The 16,738-nt window shown below is 37.2% G+C and overlaps 1 pseudogene; it reads right to left on the reverse strand.

Moving 5' to 3' along the window:
* The window catches only part of LOC144283028 (bifunctional methylenetetrahydrofolate dehydrogenase/cyclohydrolase, mitochondrial pseudogene), a 49,902-nt pseudogene that overhangs the window by 15,508 nt on the left and 17,656 nt on the right, over window positions 1-16,738 (reverse strand).

The following is a 16,738-nucleotide window of genomic DNA, read 5'->3' on the forward strand; positions in this document are numbered from 1 at the left end:
CAAGGGAAACAAAAACAAAAATAAATTACAACTAAAGAAAAAGCTTCTGCACAGTAAAGGAAACAACAACAAAACTAAAATTCATCCTATGGAACGGGAGAAGATATTTGCAAATGATATATTTGATGACGGGTTAGTTTCCTTAATATATAAAGAACTTATAAAATGAACACCAAAAAGAAATAATCCAATTAAAAAATGGGCAGAAGACATGAACAGATATTTTTCTAAAGAAGACATAGAGGCAGTCAGCAGACACGTAAGAATATGCTCATCATTTCTTATCATCAGGGAAATGCAAATCAAAACCACAATAACACCTCACACCTGTCAGAATGGCTGAAATCAACAATACAGGAAACAGTAGGTGTTGGGGAAGATGTGGAGAAAAAGGAACCCTTATGCACTGTTGTTGGGAATGCAAACTGGTGCAGCCACTGTGGAAGACAGTATGGGGGTTCCTCAAAACATTGAAAACAGAACTACACTATGATCCAGTAGTTGCACTACTGGGTATTTACCCCTAAAATATAAAAATACTCATTCAAAGGGATAATGCACTCCTATGTTTATGGCAACATTATTTACAATAACCAAATTATAGAAGCAACCCAAGTGTCTGTCAATAGATGAATGGATAAAGAAGTTGTGGTGTACATACACACACACACACACACACACACACACGTATACCACATACACACAATGGAATATTATTCACCCATAAGAAAGAAGGGAATCTTCTGTTAGCAAGGACATGGATCAAGCTGGAGAGTATAACGCTAAGTGAAATAAGTCCATCAGAGAAAGACAAACACTATTTGATTTCACTTATATGTGGACTTTTAGAAACAAAATAGACAAGCAAAGGGAAAAGAAAAGAGGGAGAGAGGCAATGCAAGAGACTCTTCATTATAGAGAACAAACTGGTGGTTCTCAGAGGGCCAGAGGCGGATGGATGTGTTAAACAGGTGATGAGGATTATAGAGTGCACTTGTTGTGATGAGCACTAGATGATGTATGGAATTGTTAAATCACTATACTGTACATCTGAAATCAACATAACGCTGCATGTGAACTAACTGGAATTAAAATAAAAACTTAAAAAATTAGAGGGAAAACAAATTCAGAAGCAGCCACTACTTCTGAGAGAGAGCGAGCAGGAAGGAACTAAGAGTGTGGAGGAGCCCCACCCCACCCCCAGGTTGAGATTCAGAACACAGAGAAGGACCAATTACACAATGTGTTGGGTCCAGTGCAAAATGACAATGAAATTTCTTAAATTATTGAAAATTTCAAGATGGCAACATCAAAGCCACTACACAGGTTGCATGATCATGAAGATGGCTGTCACTTGGGTCATGGCTGCCACAACCAGGCTGCTGGAGGCAAACAACCTTGACAGAAGGTGTGAGCCAGAGTTGGCCTGTAAGAGAAACCTGCTGAGTGGCCAAGAGACCTTCTAAAAGGTGTGAGTATGTTGGAAGTTATCTGTAGGAAAGGCCTATAGAAGTTTTCTGGAGTTTCAATAGGTCAAGGTTTTTAGGAAGTAACTCCTGGGCTACAGGTAAAACTTTCTGGAGAGTGAGCACACTGGGGCCTCCCAAACAGTCTTGGTACCTGTAACATAGGTGGGAGAAGAAGCCTAGACTGGAATCAGGAATGAAAGCTCCTTTCTCTTGTGGTCCCTCCAGTATCCTCCATTGAGAAGCCTTACACTATGTCAGCTTAGCAAAGGAGAAATGTTGTGTGGTCTAATTCCATTGTCACAGGGCATGGCAAAGAAGGGTAGATTTAGAGTAATAATGTGATAACTGGCACAGGCAAGTATTTTTATTACTCCTGTTACAGATGAAAAAACTCTATTTCAGGAAGTTGGGAGCCTCCAGGTTGAAAAGTTATTTGTAATTCCAGGTTTCAGAACTGTACCACTTTGCTACATTGCACTGCTTAAATGGTACTTTCATGAACTTGGCCACCTTAATAGGTACTAACTACAAACATCCTGGGGGTATAGGGGACTTGGAACAAGAAGCATAAAGTATTGGGAGGCAAGTACATTGTGAAAGTAGGCTCAGATAGAACGTCTTGCAAGAAACAAGCCACAAGAAATGAACAGCAGGAGACTAAAAGATATCCTTTTATTGTACCCAAGGACAACCAAATAGTTGGTGAAGGGAAGCTTCTTTTTGTAGAAACATAGAACTATATCCATCTAATATATGAAATGGACAGCATAGAACTTAAAATATCATCAGTTTATAAACCCTAATGATATATGGATAACTACTAATATCAAGAAAAAAATCAAAGATTATATGCTTCCTGATGGAAGCATACATCATTTTTGACGTATTATGCTAAAAATCTGTACACCAGATGAAGCCTCTAGATTTAATTTCTCATTTCCAGAAAATCCAGAGGCTGAGGAACATGTTAAAGGTAACTACAAGCATGAAGTAACCAATATCCAAAGTGTGTACAACTATAGGACAAATGATCTATGCTTTTCAATAAATAAATTATAAAAATAAAAGACAGCAGAAGAACCTATGAATTGGAAGCTTCAGAGACATAGAAACCAACTGTAATACAAGGACCTTATTTGGATTGTTAATTGAAAAGCAGTAAGAAAGAGCAAAAACTATAAAAGCAAAACTACAGGCATTTAAAACATTTATTTATTTGCTTTTTTTTTTTTTTTTTTTAAGTAGGCTCCATGTCCAACTCATGGAGACCAATATGGAGCTAGAATTTATGGCCCTGAGAACAAGACCTGAGCTGAAGTCAAGAGTCAGATGCTTAATTGACTGAGTCACTCAGGCATCCCAAGAGTTGGAAACATTGGATAAAGCTGTAGAATACTTGTTTATGTTTAAAATGTGACAATGGTATTTGTTTGATACATACTTTTTAAAAATTCCTATAGAGATACATGATGAAATGTATATGATAAATATATTGTAATTTGCTTCAAAATAATTGTGTGGAGAGGCATTGTAGGTGAGGGGATAAAGAAAAACAAATTAGGTATTGATAATTATTGAAACAGGATGATGGGATTCATTTTTTTGGGGGAGATTCATTTTTATATTCATTTTATATCTCTACATTTGAAAAAAATCATATGAAAATAATGATAAAATGATAATGAAAACATTTTTCTTTTGCAGAGTAATTTTATTTTTTATTTTTTATTTTCTTTTTTAAAGATTTCATGAGAAACACAAGAGAGGCAGAGACATAGGAAGAGGGAGAAGCATGCTCCCTGCGGGGATGCTAGAGACCCCCTAGCATCCTAGGTCTTTTTTTTTTTTATTAAAGATTTTATTTATTTATTCATCAGAGAGAGAGAGGCAGAGACACAGGCAGAGAGAGAAGCAGGCTCCATGCAGGGAGCCCAATGCGGGACTAGATCCTGGATCTCCAGGATCACACCCTGGGCAGAAGGCAGCGCTAAACCGCTGAGCCACCCAGGCTGCCTGCATCCTAGGTCTTGATCCTAGGTCCTCAGGACCATGACCTGAGCCAAAGGCAGACTCTGAACCACTGACTCACTTAGGTGCCCATAATTTGACTTTTTAATGGGATTGTATAATTTGCAAGTTGCTTGCTATCTACTTCTAGAGCTGAGAGAGAAAATATGGCATTTCTTACTATAGTAGAGCCATAATAACCCTGTTTTTATAAAAGGGAATTATGTGGAAGGACTAATAAGGATTTGTTATAAAAACTTAATAATCTACCTTTATGTATTTGAATTCTTTTATTTAATTAAAAGAAATCAAGAGAAACCCTCTTCCATAGAAGTGAAGAGATTCCCCCTCCTTTCACTTCATAGGATCCTTGATTCTGAGGCCTGCCTAATCTTAGCCAAGCTGATGCAAGAGAGTGTTTCACAAGATTTCATCACAATGTCCAGCAGTGCTTTTCTACTGCAGGGGACTTGAAATGGAGAGAAAAAAATGTAAATTTTTCTATTAATTAAAATGTTTCAGGCAGCCCAGGTGGCTCAGCAGTTTAGCACTGCCTTTGACCCAGGGCGTGATCCTGGAGACCCAGGATCGAGTCCCACATTGGGCTCCCTGCATGGAGCCTGTTTCTCTCTCGGCCTGTGTTTCTGTGTGTGTGTGTGTGTGTGTGTGTGTGTGTGTGTGTCTCATGAATAAATAAAATCTTTAAAAAAAATATTTCAAGCAAGTAATCTTTTAGGGTATTCTTAGTCTACCAAAGTCCTCTTTATATCTTGCTCCTCAGTGTACATTTCTGAAAACAAGTCAACAAGAAGCAATAGCAACATCAAGAGACTTCCTTCCGTTCAGCCCCAGTGCTGTTTAAAACTGTAGGTGTCATTTTTTTTTACTCTTCTCTTGGTACTTGCTGGGCCTGCCATAGTTTCATATACTCATGTGGTGTTGGTTGAATTGAATTATATTATGAATTATACAGCAAGGTGTCATGAGAAGACCGAGTTTCTAGTCTGTGACTCACCATTGAGTTGTCATGGGACCTGGCATGAGTTATGTCACCTCTCTGGGCCTCAGTGTCTTCATCTGCAAAATTATGGTAATGCAGTAGAAAATCACTACGAGCCTTTCCAACTCTGACATTCGATAGATAAAAGGGTCAAACTTATAACTTCTGCTTAATATGATAATATTTAGGATCATAAATTGTGTTTTCTCCATATTGTTCCCTTTGGCCTCCATTTCCTTTTCAAGGCTGGGTCCAGGAAAAGTTTGCATCAGTGCTGAGATCCTAAGACGACGGGAAGCTTTTGTGGAAAAAGGCTGACCAAAAATCAGATGTTGCCTCCCAGACTCCTCAATGTCTTGATCCTACTTAAATTTGACAGAATGTCCAAGCTGCTCCATGGAAATGGAGTGGAGGGAAAAATCCCAGAGGTGAATGTAATTTTCTTTCTGCCACCAGACAGAAATGGAAACATAGTAATAGTAGAAAATAAGATTATAGTTTGAATAGTGTGTCCATTGCATATAGCATTCAAAACATTCAGTGTAACTCTTCCTACATCAGCTGCTTGTTTTGGTGTCCTATAGAGACAGTCTAAGTGGCGGTAATAAAAGAGATTTGACATTCTGTAATATAAAGTGCTAAGGACTGAATTGTATCCCTCCAAAATCCGTATGTTGACTGGACTCATGTACCTTCCAGTGTTTGGAGATAGGGCCTATGAAAAGGTGGTAAAAGTTAAATGAGATCATAGGGTAGGGTCCTAATCTGAAAGGTTTCTATAAGAGGAGGAAGAGACACCAGAGCTCTTTCTCTCTCTCTCTGCAATGTGAGAACACAGCAAGAGGTGGCCTTCTGCAAACCAGGAAGAGAGACCTCACCAGAAACTGATTATGCTGGTACCCTGCTCTCTTCATTGGCTTCCAGAACTGTAAGAAAATAAATTTCTGTTTTTTTTTTTTTTTTAAGCCATCCAGTGTGTGTATTTAGTTATGGCTGCCTGAGTAGACCAATATGTAAAGTTGGGACTGGTGATAATTACATCTAAGGGACTGTAAATAAAATCAGTGCCTTTGATTTTGCTGTATACTTCCTTCCTCTTATTTAGAACCTGGGAATTTTATTATTTTTTAATTTTATTTATTCATTCATTCATTCATTCATTCATTCATTCATTCAAGAGAGGCAGAGACACAGGCAGAAGGAGAAAGCCGGCTCCTTGCAGGAAGCCAGATATGGGACTCAATCCCTAAACTGGGATCAAACCCTGAGCCAAAGGCAGACGCTCAACCACTGTGCCACCCAGGTGTCCCAGGAATTTCAGATGCAGGATAAGGTGAATTGTATCAGGTGTGCTGACAAGGGGGTGAAACTGAAGAGCAGTGGGACTAAGTGGGGCTTGTATAACTATTTTGTGGGGAGTTCTCCCTACCTGGTACAAACACATGTACACCTCTTTGAAATTCCCCTAGAACATAGAAATTTCTTCATTTAAATTTCTCCGTTTAATTCTTGCCAGTGGCCTACAAACTATCTTGTCATAAGCTGAAATCAAGAAAAATGTGCTATAACTGTAAAGCATGAGGCTCTCCTCTATTTATGATCACCTATATTACTTGCAAAATGGAAGAGAATGGTCTTGGACAGACTAGCACAGAATTTTGAAAAATCACCTTATATTTTGCCTAAATTACTAGAATAGTTGTTTGCTGTTGTCATTTTTGGTGGTATATATATATATATATGTATATATATATCTTTATATTTACATTATATAAAGATTCTGTTTTCCCATGAATAGACTCAGGGCAGGGGAGAGAAATCAGCTTCAGAAAATACTGGTCAATAATAGAAGTTGGTCTGTTGTTATTAAAATTCAGCTTAGAAGAATCTACAGGAAGTTTAATCTGTCTGTAGAAAACTGGTTGTATGTAAAGCCTATGGCTGTGTGAGATCTGTTTTTTTTTTATCTTTATTTATCCAATAAGCAATGATTAAGCCTCATCTTGGTTATATGTTCCTTTTGCCTTGTCTGTGAGATGGTCATCATGTCCCTTCTGATTCTGGTCATCAGGAAATCACAGGGTCTTCTCAGGTTTTGTTCATTGGATTTTCGTCCTCGACGCTTCTGTGTAATACTGCAGCTCAGTGTGTGTCAATATTTAAGTTGAGACCTCTGGAAAGAGCTCTAATTTCTTATATCACGCTCAGGGATGATTATCATGGCCCAAGCTCTTTGTGTGACCTCTGTGCCCTGGTATCTTAAAGAAAGATTGGATGGCACGATATTGGCTCTGATGATGAAGGTTACTAAAAATGACAAATAACTGACCCTTTAATAAGATTTAACACAGGTTTATTGGGCTGTGAGGTTGTCAGTGGTAATGAGATTTTATTCTCATTTTCTCACATCTCTTAATTTACAGCAGATTGGAAAAAAATTGTTTTTAAGGGCTACCAAAAACAAGATTCATGGCTTCTGCTCATGGATATCTTAAGCTCATTAGAAAATTATGAAGATGCATAATGCCCAGGGTAAACTAAAGACTCATAAAACATTTTGCTTAAGGTAAAATTGATTTCAAATGTGCTGGGGAGTGAATATTAGTTAGCCTTAGATTAATTCCCTTTAGCTTGGAGAGTACATTGTATGGGGCAAGGTAGTTCTTTAAATTAAAGATGGCATAATTAAAAGTGCAATAAATTGAAAGAATTACTTTATTTGATATAATTTCTATGCAGTCTGGTCTCACTGTCTGATTCTGTTATGGCACTGCCAATGAGTGGTGACGACTAGGTACTGATTTTCAACTGTATTATTCTTCACTGTAATCACCCTTTATTATAACACTTATCTGCAAGGGTACATCGATCAGAAAATGCCCATTAATTACACCGCTAATGGTCAGCAAGTGAGAGGATTATGCTAGAATGAATAGAAAACGAGCTGTAAGTACCTTTGGGATAGTCACTGTAACTCTAGCAGTGGTACTGCGGGCAATGCTGAATTGGTAGGCAAAACTGTCTGCCTGGAGCCTGTGAGTGACAAGCATTATTGACCTTTCATTTACTTGGAAAACTGCAGGAGCCTGAAGCCTAATATTAACCAATGATACTCAGAGCTTCTCTGGCATGGCAAGGCATGAGGAGTGTAATCCCCTGATAATCCACAGAGATGAAGATGTTTCTAAATGACATAGTTTGACTCTGCTTCAGGTTTTTGTTTGTTACCTTTCTGTTCTGAAGATGGATGAAATTTTAAATGTGAGCCACAAGCTGTTTATACTTGAATATGAAATACGGAAAAGAATAATGATTTTTAATAAATTGTTTCCAAATACCTAGCAGGTTAATGTGTGCATTTATGGAATATGCTTATATTGATTTTTCTTTCAGTAATTGTCATATGCCTTAGAAGTATTATAATATCCCTTAGAATTATTGTAATGTTTGCTAATATGCCTTAATCTAGAAATTATCCAACTCTGACCCCATTGGTATTGAAATTACACTTCTATTTTTTAAAGATATATTTAGTGCTTAGAAGGATCACACTTGTCAAATTTTGTCCTATACTTGTGGCATGGGGTATATAGTTGGCATAAGTTTTTAAATGTCATTGAACTTGAAAAATTGAAAGAAAGGAAGTAAGATGATTTTCAATAGGCTTTAACAAAGAAATGGGAAGTATAGAATCACATAATTAGATAAAGAAGAAAATGGATAACTATGGGCCATTCACTGGAGAATTTAGTGTGTAAATTAATTTTAATATTTGAAGTAAGAGTGGGAAAAAGCAGGCAGGAGAGTTGGAAACACTCTTGAAAAGAAAAAGAGCGACTTTTCCTCTGTATCCAACTTCATTGCTAACATAAAACAACATTTTGGGTTATTGAGGTGAGTCAGAAGTAGCACCCATCAGAAAGAAGCAGCATCGCAAAATAAATAAATGAAGACACAAGTAACTACAATGCTAATCTTAAATATCACTGCCCTTCACTAGTCTCTTGACTGAAAAGCAGGAAAAACTAAAAATAACCATCTGCCAATTAGTTTTTAAGAAAAAAACAAAAAACGAAGCACTCAGTTTTTCAAGTCATCCCTTGCACCCTTTGCCAAACAACTTTGATTTTATTTTCTTTCTCAGATAGCGTGAGTGTACTGCTTGCTTTTGGCATTGAGAACACTATGCTTTTGTCTCCCATGGATGCCAAATATAGGGCAAATTAATATTCAGCATACCTATTACTCAGAAATTAAAGTACTATTACATTTCTTCAGAATGATGTCTTTTATTACAAAGATACATTTAATTAGGCATTTAAAAATGAAGTGTTCCTTGAAATTTGGATGTAATTTTATTATTTCCATAATTCTCTTGCCAAATTAATTAGATATTGTGAGCCAAATGTATAATTTAAAATCATCAGATTAATGCAAATGACATTTTATATATAAAATTAAATGGGAGAGTTTTAGAGATTTCTTAATTTAATCTGAAAGGCAATTGTGAAATAGCTCTCTATCAAAATTAAAGATGTTATTTAAAATTAATTCTAAAGCTAAAGGACAAACATTACTTCAGATTAAATACTAAAGGACAAAGATTAATAGTGAAAAATCTTTAATTAGTAAGAAGGAATTGAGTGGAAAATTATTAACTTGTCCCTTCATAAATCTTTAATACTAATTGATTAGTGCTTTATATTTAAAGATATAATCACCAGAGTGTAAATAAGCAGTGTAACCTTTCTTAATAGTGGGCTATAATATTCCGCCAGACACTTGAAAGACACTTTCTTCTGGAATAGTCTCTTCTAAGAATATTGAAGCTGTTTTATTTAAAAAGCTAAATTCTTGTGAACTTTAGAATCACTTCCTAACTTTGAATCTCTTTCTGCCACAAACTATTTCTCTGCCATCATATTATTTCAAAAATACTAAATTACCTCTAGTGTAAAAAAAAAATGTGTGCATGCCTGGGTGGCGCAGTCGGTTAAGCATCCAGTTCTTGGTTTCAGCTCACGTTGTGATCTCAGGGTCAGGAGATCTAGTCTCCTGTCAGGCTCCACACTCAGTGATGAGTGATGAGTCTGCATAAGATTCTCTCTCTCCCTCCACCCCCCTTCCTCCACCCCACATGCTCACAGGCTCTCTCTCTCTCTCAAATAAATAAATGAATCTTTAAAAAAAACATGATTTCTCAGACTCTCATCTGTGATTTCTCAGACTAGGTAGTCATTTAAAAACATCCTTAAGAATTTATTCTTAGGGGATATTAGGTGGCTCAGTCAGTTGAACATCTGCCTTTGGCTTAGGTCATGATCTCAGGGTCCTGGAATCGAGCCCAGCATCAGGCTCCCTGCTCAGTTGGGAGCCTGATTCTCCCTCTCCCTCTGCTGTTCCCTCTGCTTGTACATTCTCTCTCTCTCTCATTCTCTGTCAAATAAGTGAATAAAACCTTTTTAGAAATTTATTTTTAACTTCTTAACAACTACATTTTATTACAGAAGCGTCAATACCTGTCCATGTTCATGCTGCTCAAAATTTTTGAATTTTTGAAACTTACTGCTCTATTAATAAGCATAACTGGGGATAATTTTCTCATGATCAGTGTTCTAGAGAAGTCCAAATAGTAAGGATAAAATAAAAACTTGAATGTATTTTAATTAGCATATAAAGATTTGAAGAAATGGAAAAAAGTTGATTCCATTGTAATGTATGGAAGAACTAAATTTGACAATGCAATGTTTCTGGTGGTCTCTCTCTAGGAAAAAAAAAATGACTTTAAAGAGACCATTTCCAATAAGAATGTGTCACTTCTTTGATTCAAATATTATTGTCATTACTTTTTTCAGGACCACTAAGCAAAATGGCACCCCTTTTGTTAATTATTTCTGGAAAGGAGTTCAAACATGTTTGAACATGTGAAATTCATTCAATCACTCAATAATATTGAATGATGTGGGTTCAGGCTGAGGACAATATCCTGAGGACAAAGCAAACTAGTACTATTGCTCCAATTTCTTCTATTGGCTGATTGGCAATCTTAAGGAATTGTCATTTGGTTAAGAATAACTTCAATTCTTCCTTACTAGTGAATATTGCCTCTCAGTCAAAAGACCATTTAGAGATGTTACAATGGTCATATAATCTAATTCAGTGATTTCCAAAGTGGACTGTGGTTCCCCCAGTGATTACACAAGATGAAGAGATAGAAGAATAAAATAGAAGTTCCATTTACATGGATGTGGCAGCCATAGGTTAGCTGGTTGTCAAAATCATTAATTTTTTTCCTGGCACACAACAAGATTACATTTCACAAACTCCCTTGCAGTTAGGTGCATCCACATGATTGGATTCCATTTAATAGTACATGAGGTGAGTGACGTATTCAACTTCTAGGCTTGACCCAAAAAAACTCACATTGTTCTCATAAATACTCTTTTCCTTCTGCTGGTTTGATGGATGACATAAGCATAGTGGCTTCAAAAAACCATTTGTTAAAGATTGTGGAGCCATTTGTAAGAGAGTTGCCATAGATAAGGAATATAGTTTTTGATATATATGAGGAAGAAATAAACTTTTCTTTCCTTTCTTTCTTTCTTTCTTTCTTTCTTTCTTTCTTTCTTTCTTTCTTTCTTTCTTTCTTTCTTTCTGCTAATGTTACTTTCATAATATTGTTGTGGATGTTTTATACCATAATAATTTATACTATAGTATGTGTGTTATTTATAAGGAAGCATGTGCATATACTGGCGGGGGGGTATACTCATTTGTTTCTTTCACCTTAAACTGTATATAGTAATAAAAAAAATTGTGGACCAGTGTTTTAATCAATTCTTAAATTGTGTGACTGGATGACATATCTGTTTGATTCTTTTCATTTTTCCTTTCAGGAAATATTTATTGAATAGCAGCTCCTATGTATTAGACAGACACAGGCCTAGACAAGGATGATAAAATGATGATCAAGTAAATATACATGGTTGCTTATCTCTATAAAATCTACATTATAATAGGAAAAAACAGGCAAAAATAAGTAAGGGAAAATTTGATTTTTAGTGGATAATTTTTATGGAAGAAATGAGTAAAGCCTTGAGAATAGAAAATAATGATAGTCAGGTGGTGTACTTAGTTTATACAGGATGATCAGGAAAATCCTCTTTGAGAAGTGGCATGTGAGATGGAACTAATAGTTAACTGAAGGATAAGGATCAGAAGGGAATTCTGGCAGTAAGAAAATAGTATATGCATAGACATTTTCTTGGACTTGAAGACAAGTGTGGCCAAGACAACATGACTGAAGAGAGAGAATGGTACAAATGTTACAGAAGCACATGGGGATTTTAATTTTTTTAATCTTTAATTTTTTAAAAGATTTTATTTATTTATTTATTTATTTATTTATTTATTTATTTATTTATTCATGAGACACAGAGAGAGAGAGAGAGAGAGAGAGGCAGAGACATAGGCAGAGGGAGAAGCAGGCTCCATTCAGGAAGCCCAATGTGGGACTTGATCCTGGGACTCTGGGATCATGCCCTGAGCCAAAGGCAGAGGCTCAACCACTGAGCCACCCAGGTGTCCCTAAATTTTAATAAAAAAAAAAAAAGATTTTATTTACTTGAGATCGAGTGAGAGAAAGCGAGCACAAGCTGGGGCAGGGTGGGGGGTCATGCAGAGGAAGAGGGAGAAGCAGACTCCCCACTGAGCAGGGAGCCTGATGTGGGGCTCTATCTCAGGACCCTGGGATCGTGACCTGAGTGGAGCCGGAGCTGAAGGCAGATGCTTAATTGACTGAGCCACCCAGGCACCCCCATAAGACTTACTTTTGAATTGTATATGAAGAATTGAGGGAAAGAGTAGAGCCAAGGGTGACTCCTAAGACTTGGTTTGAGTAGTTGAGAATTGATTAGGCCTTTTACCAAGATAGGAAAGAATGGGTTTGTGTGTGTGTGTGTGTGTGTGTGTGTGTGTGTGAAAACAAGTTTTAGAAGGAAAAAAAAAGAGTTCTTTTGCATATATGAATTTGAGATACAAAGAGGAAACCAAATATAGGAGTCGGAGGAGAGGTCTGGGAAGGTGGCATAAATTTGAGAATCATAGACATAATAATTTTATTTAAACCCATGGTATTTAATGAGATCATTTAGGGAGAATACAGAGAAGAAAATGAGCACAAGGCACACTTCTAAGGATCTCAAAATGTAGAGAGAAGAAAGCATAAGCCAGCTAAGGAAACTGAGAGGAAGCAGTAGAGATGAGTAGACAAACAGTGATGTCACTGAAGTTAAGAACAATGTTTCCATAAAAAAAAAGAAAAAGTGGTAAAACCTATTGAAAGGTGCTGAGAAATTCAGCAAGATAAGGAAAGAACATTCCCACAAACCTTGGCAGCGTGGATTTGACTTCTGCAGATGTCCTTTGAGACTTGACTGGAATAGTTCCTGTGGAAAGAGGAAGAAACCAGTATTGAGAGGAGTTCATGATGAATAGGAAGTAAGGAATTAGGGATTGTTGTGAAAACAACCCACTTAGGGAGTTTGACCATACAGGGGAACAAGGAAATGAGGCCATGTCTAAACTAGTATATGGGGTTATGAGAATCAAAAAAGTAAATTATTTATTATGTTATTGTGAAAATCATGGCAGCAACCATAGCATATTTGGAAATAGTGGAAATGGTATGGTAGAAAGAAAAATATGAATGATGCAGGAGATTGGAGGTTGAATGATGGAGACAGGTTTTAGGAAGAAAAGGGAGAATTGTTACCAAGGCCACCAGTGGATCGGTCCAATGGATTGACCTTTTATGGGGAGGGATACTGAAATGGGAGAGAAGAGACGGATCATTCAAGTTCAGTCAGTTTTTAAGGTGAGTTGTGGGAGTAGGAGGGCTTTGTATGTAATGGCTCCAATTTTCTAGTTGTAGTAAGGGGCAGGTTTAGTGTGGAGGAAGGAGGAGGAATTGTATAGGAAGAGAGAAATAGGATGTAGGCAGTTTTGAGTGGCAATTGATAAAGTGAAATCAGTCAGCTCAAATGTGATTTTTTCCCCCAGAAACTGTCAGAACAGAATGCTATGAAAGCTGTTAAGAATTTGTGGGAGTAGCTGATGCAGTTTTAGACAATAGATGTTAGAGTGAGGCTAAACCTGGATTCAAATTCTGCCTTTATTCTTGACAGTGTGACCCCAGGCAAGTCATTTTGTTTCTCTCTCTTTTTAAAAATTTTTTTTTTCATTTTGTTTATCAGTTTTCTTCTCTGTAACATGACTATGACAATGCTTATCTTGTTTATAATAAAAGTTAAATGAGTTAGTGTATATAAAGTCTTTAGCAGAAATAAAGCCCTTAATAAATGGCAGATATTGTTATTATACATGGATATTTCCTTTATACAAGCTGTCATAGGTAAGAGTCCTTTGTTTGTTTGGACCTTTGATCATTTTCATTTGCAAGATATTTTCTTTGCTATGAATTTAGAACAAACTATTTGTTTATTTGGCAACCTATTTGTACAAAACAGTATGCATTGCCCTGAATTTCTTTATGTCCCAAGTCCCCATCCTCAACAACTCTAGAGGATTGCTCTGTTTTGATGGGATAAAGGACAAAAGGAATCCCATATTCAGTTGCAATTAAGTAAGGAATTATTTCTGAAGAGATTATTGATGAGCAGATTTTTGCAGAGAAGCAAGATACTGATGGAGAGAGTAGAAATGAATTTGTAGGCCACTGGGCATGTGTGTGTGTGGGGGGGGGGCGGTGGCATGAGGAAAGATACGGAGATGAAAATGAGCATATCACTTATATGAGATAGCAGGCAGCTATTGCTGGGGAGAGCAGAGAGGCTGTGGTGAGAGGTAATGAGAAATGAAGGTGGGATGGGATCCTGGGGGTGTAATATTAGTGGAAAGGGCTGAAGGCCAGGGAGGGCTTGGGGTGTGCATAATAAGTGACACTGGAGCACCACAGACTGCTGAGCAGGCAAAGGACCTGAAGAAAATGAAGTTAGAGGAAAATCATTAGAGCATCTGTGAGTAGGTGGGATCTGATGAAAAGAGACTGGAGGCAGAGAAACTGGCTCAGAAGCCATCACTGCAACTCGGATGTGGGCTGATGAGGACCCTGGGCTGGCTGCCTATGCGAGTGGAGAGGAAATGGTAGATTAAAACGGCATGATTTCAGTGTTTGTGGGAGGTTGTGTGAAGAAGAGTGAAGAGAGCAATAAAAAATAACTCAAAACTTGAAAACTACAAGGGAATTTGGGGGTTATGGCGATACAGTATTTTGAGAGGAGGGTAGCCTGGGGGCAATGGGAGAAGAGAAGGGGAATGTTTTAATAGGGTAAATAAGACCAATGCATAGCTGAATAAAACTTACATTTGGATTACAATAGTGAAAAACCAGGACTGGACAACACATTACTATTTCAAAGAAGGAAAAATAATAGGAAGAAAGACTATGTGGAACACTCTCCAGAAATTGTAATCTGGGGCAGTCCCAGGCTGTATAATGTTTCCGTTCCATTTTGCCTATAGATGTAAAACAATGTGCACAGGAGAGATCATGAGTTGCCTTTGAGTTCCCTGGCTCCCTGTTTCTCTCTGTCTTCCCTCTGTAGGGTTCACCTCGAGCCTCGGTGTGTCAGGCCTGGGAACAAGAGGAGCAAGTTTGCCACGAGACTTTGGTACTTCGTGAGACACCTCAGAGGTTCTAACAGCCTCTCTGCAGCTGGCGAGTACAAGATGAAGCAAGGTGTTTCTGAGAGCTGGAATTGGTCCAGGAGTTGTCTTGGATGCCACTGGATCACAAGGTGCCATGGCCCAGGGTCTCTAATGATTGACAGGTGATGAGCCCTTAGCACAGCTAGCTCTATTTGGTCCTTTGCGGACACTGATATTTCACTGTCGTCACTGAAACGTGGCTCTCTTTGCAGTCTATGTAAATAGTGTGGTCAGCGTTAGAAGTAAAATCTTGCTTATAAAAGGCTTCCATGAATATGTTAGTTTGGAATGCCTTTCTCAACTTGCTCTGTGCACAAGGAGAGGAAAGGCGGTGCCCTTTCAAGTTTAACCAGATCACAGAATGACTGTTATCTTTAACACTTTTAAGGTACCCTTAACTGTGAAGTAAAGTGTAAATTAGCAGGAAAAACATGTTTGGTTTCCTGACGAAGAGGGAGAAGTTTCAACAGTTGACATCCAGCTGATTTTTTGGTTTTGGCTCATAAGTGTTCTGTTTTTAATAGTGCTGACAAAACTTCTGAAAGTGAGGCATATAGTGCATAAAAGAACACAAGTCCCCATCTTAAAGAATCTTGTTGGATTAATTTCCTACAGCATATATATGTTTTGTTTATAGAATTTATTAATAATGTGCATCTTATGCACCTTTTTTGTATTACAGAGATACATATATATGTAGCAGTATAATGTTTGCATCTTTTTCAAGTTCAATCTCCCAATTTAGTGAACTTTAATATTTTCTAATTATGTTAACTTCTTTTTTACTCAAAACACGGTAAATTGTGATTATTTTACTCCATTAAAAATACTTTCAGATGGTCCAAAGATTTAAATTAAGTGCGCGTGTTATGTTGGTATTTAATTACATGCTTGAGATTTCTATTGCCAGTGAAAATATTTTACTCTCTTTAGAAATAAATTTATACTTCATATTGATAGCTTTAATAAAAAATGGTATATAATGAGGCATAAAGAGCAAAACAAGGAAGTTAATATATTTTGAATCTGAATTTGTAAAGAATGCCCTTTCTAAAGATTTAACCCAACAATATTAATAAATGTAGATGAGGAAAAAACTGGTTTAAAAGTGAGTGAATCAAAGTATTTTAAAAAATAAAGTGTTTCCTGTGTCTGACCAGCTGTCTGTAGGATTAGGCTGGGACTGGAACACATACCTAAGGTGTGGGCAAGTGAAGTCTTTGTCTTCAAACGTACTAAGTCACCAGAAAGCACATTCCATCTGCTCTGTTCATACATTGGCCACATGGACCAGAAAGTGTTTTTCACGTGCATTCCACAGTTTTCGGAAGCATCTTTCAATGTAGTAGCTCTTTGAAATTAAGTGTGATTTTGACAGACAGGTTTCTCTGTAAAGCAGGGTGAGAACTTCTTACATGTGAATTGGAAACAGACTTCCCTTCTTCAAATCACTTTATAAGGATTTTCATGTTTGTGTTAAAAGGACAGTGGGGACAGCTTCTTATGTAAATGGCCTCAGAGTTTCGGTGGAGAC

Source organism: Canis aureus, chromosome 14 (genome assembly GCF_053574225.1).
Source record: "Canis aureus isolate CA01 chromosome 14, VMU_Caureus_v.1.0, whole genome shotgun sequence".
NCBI lineage: Eukaryota > Metazoa > Chordata > Mammalia > Carnivora > Canidae > Canis > Canis aureus.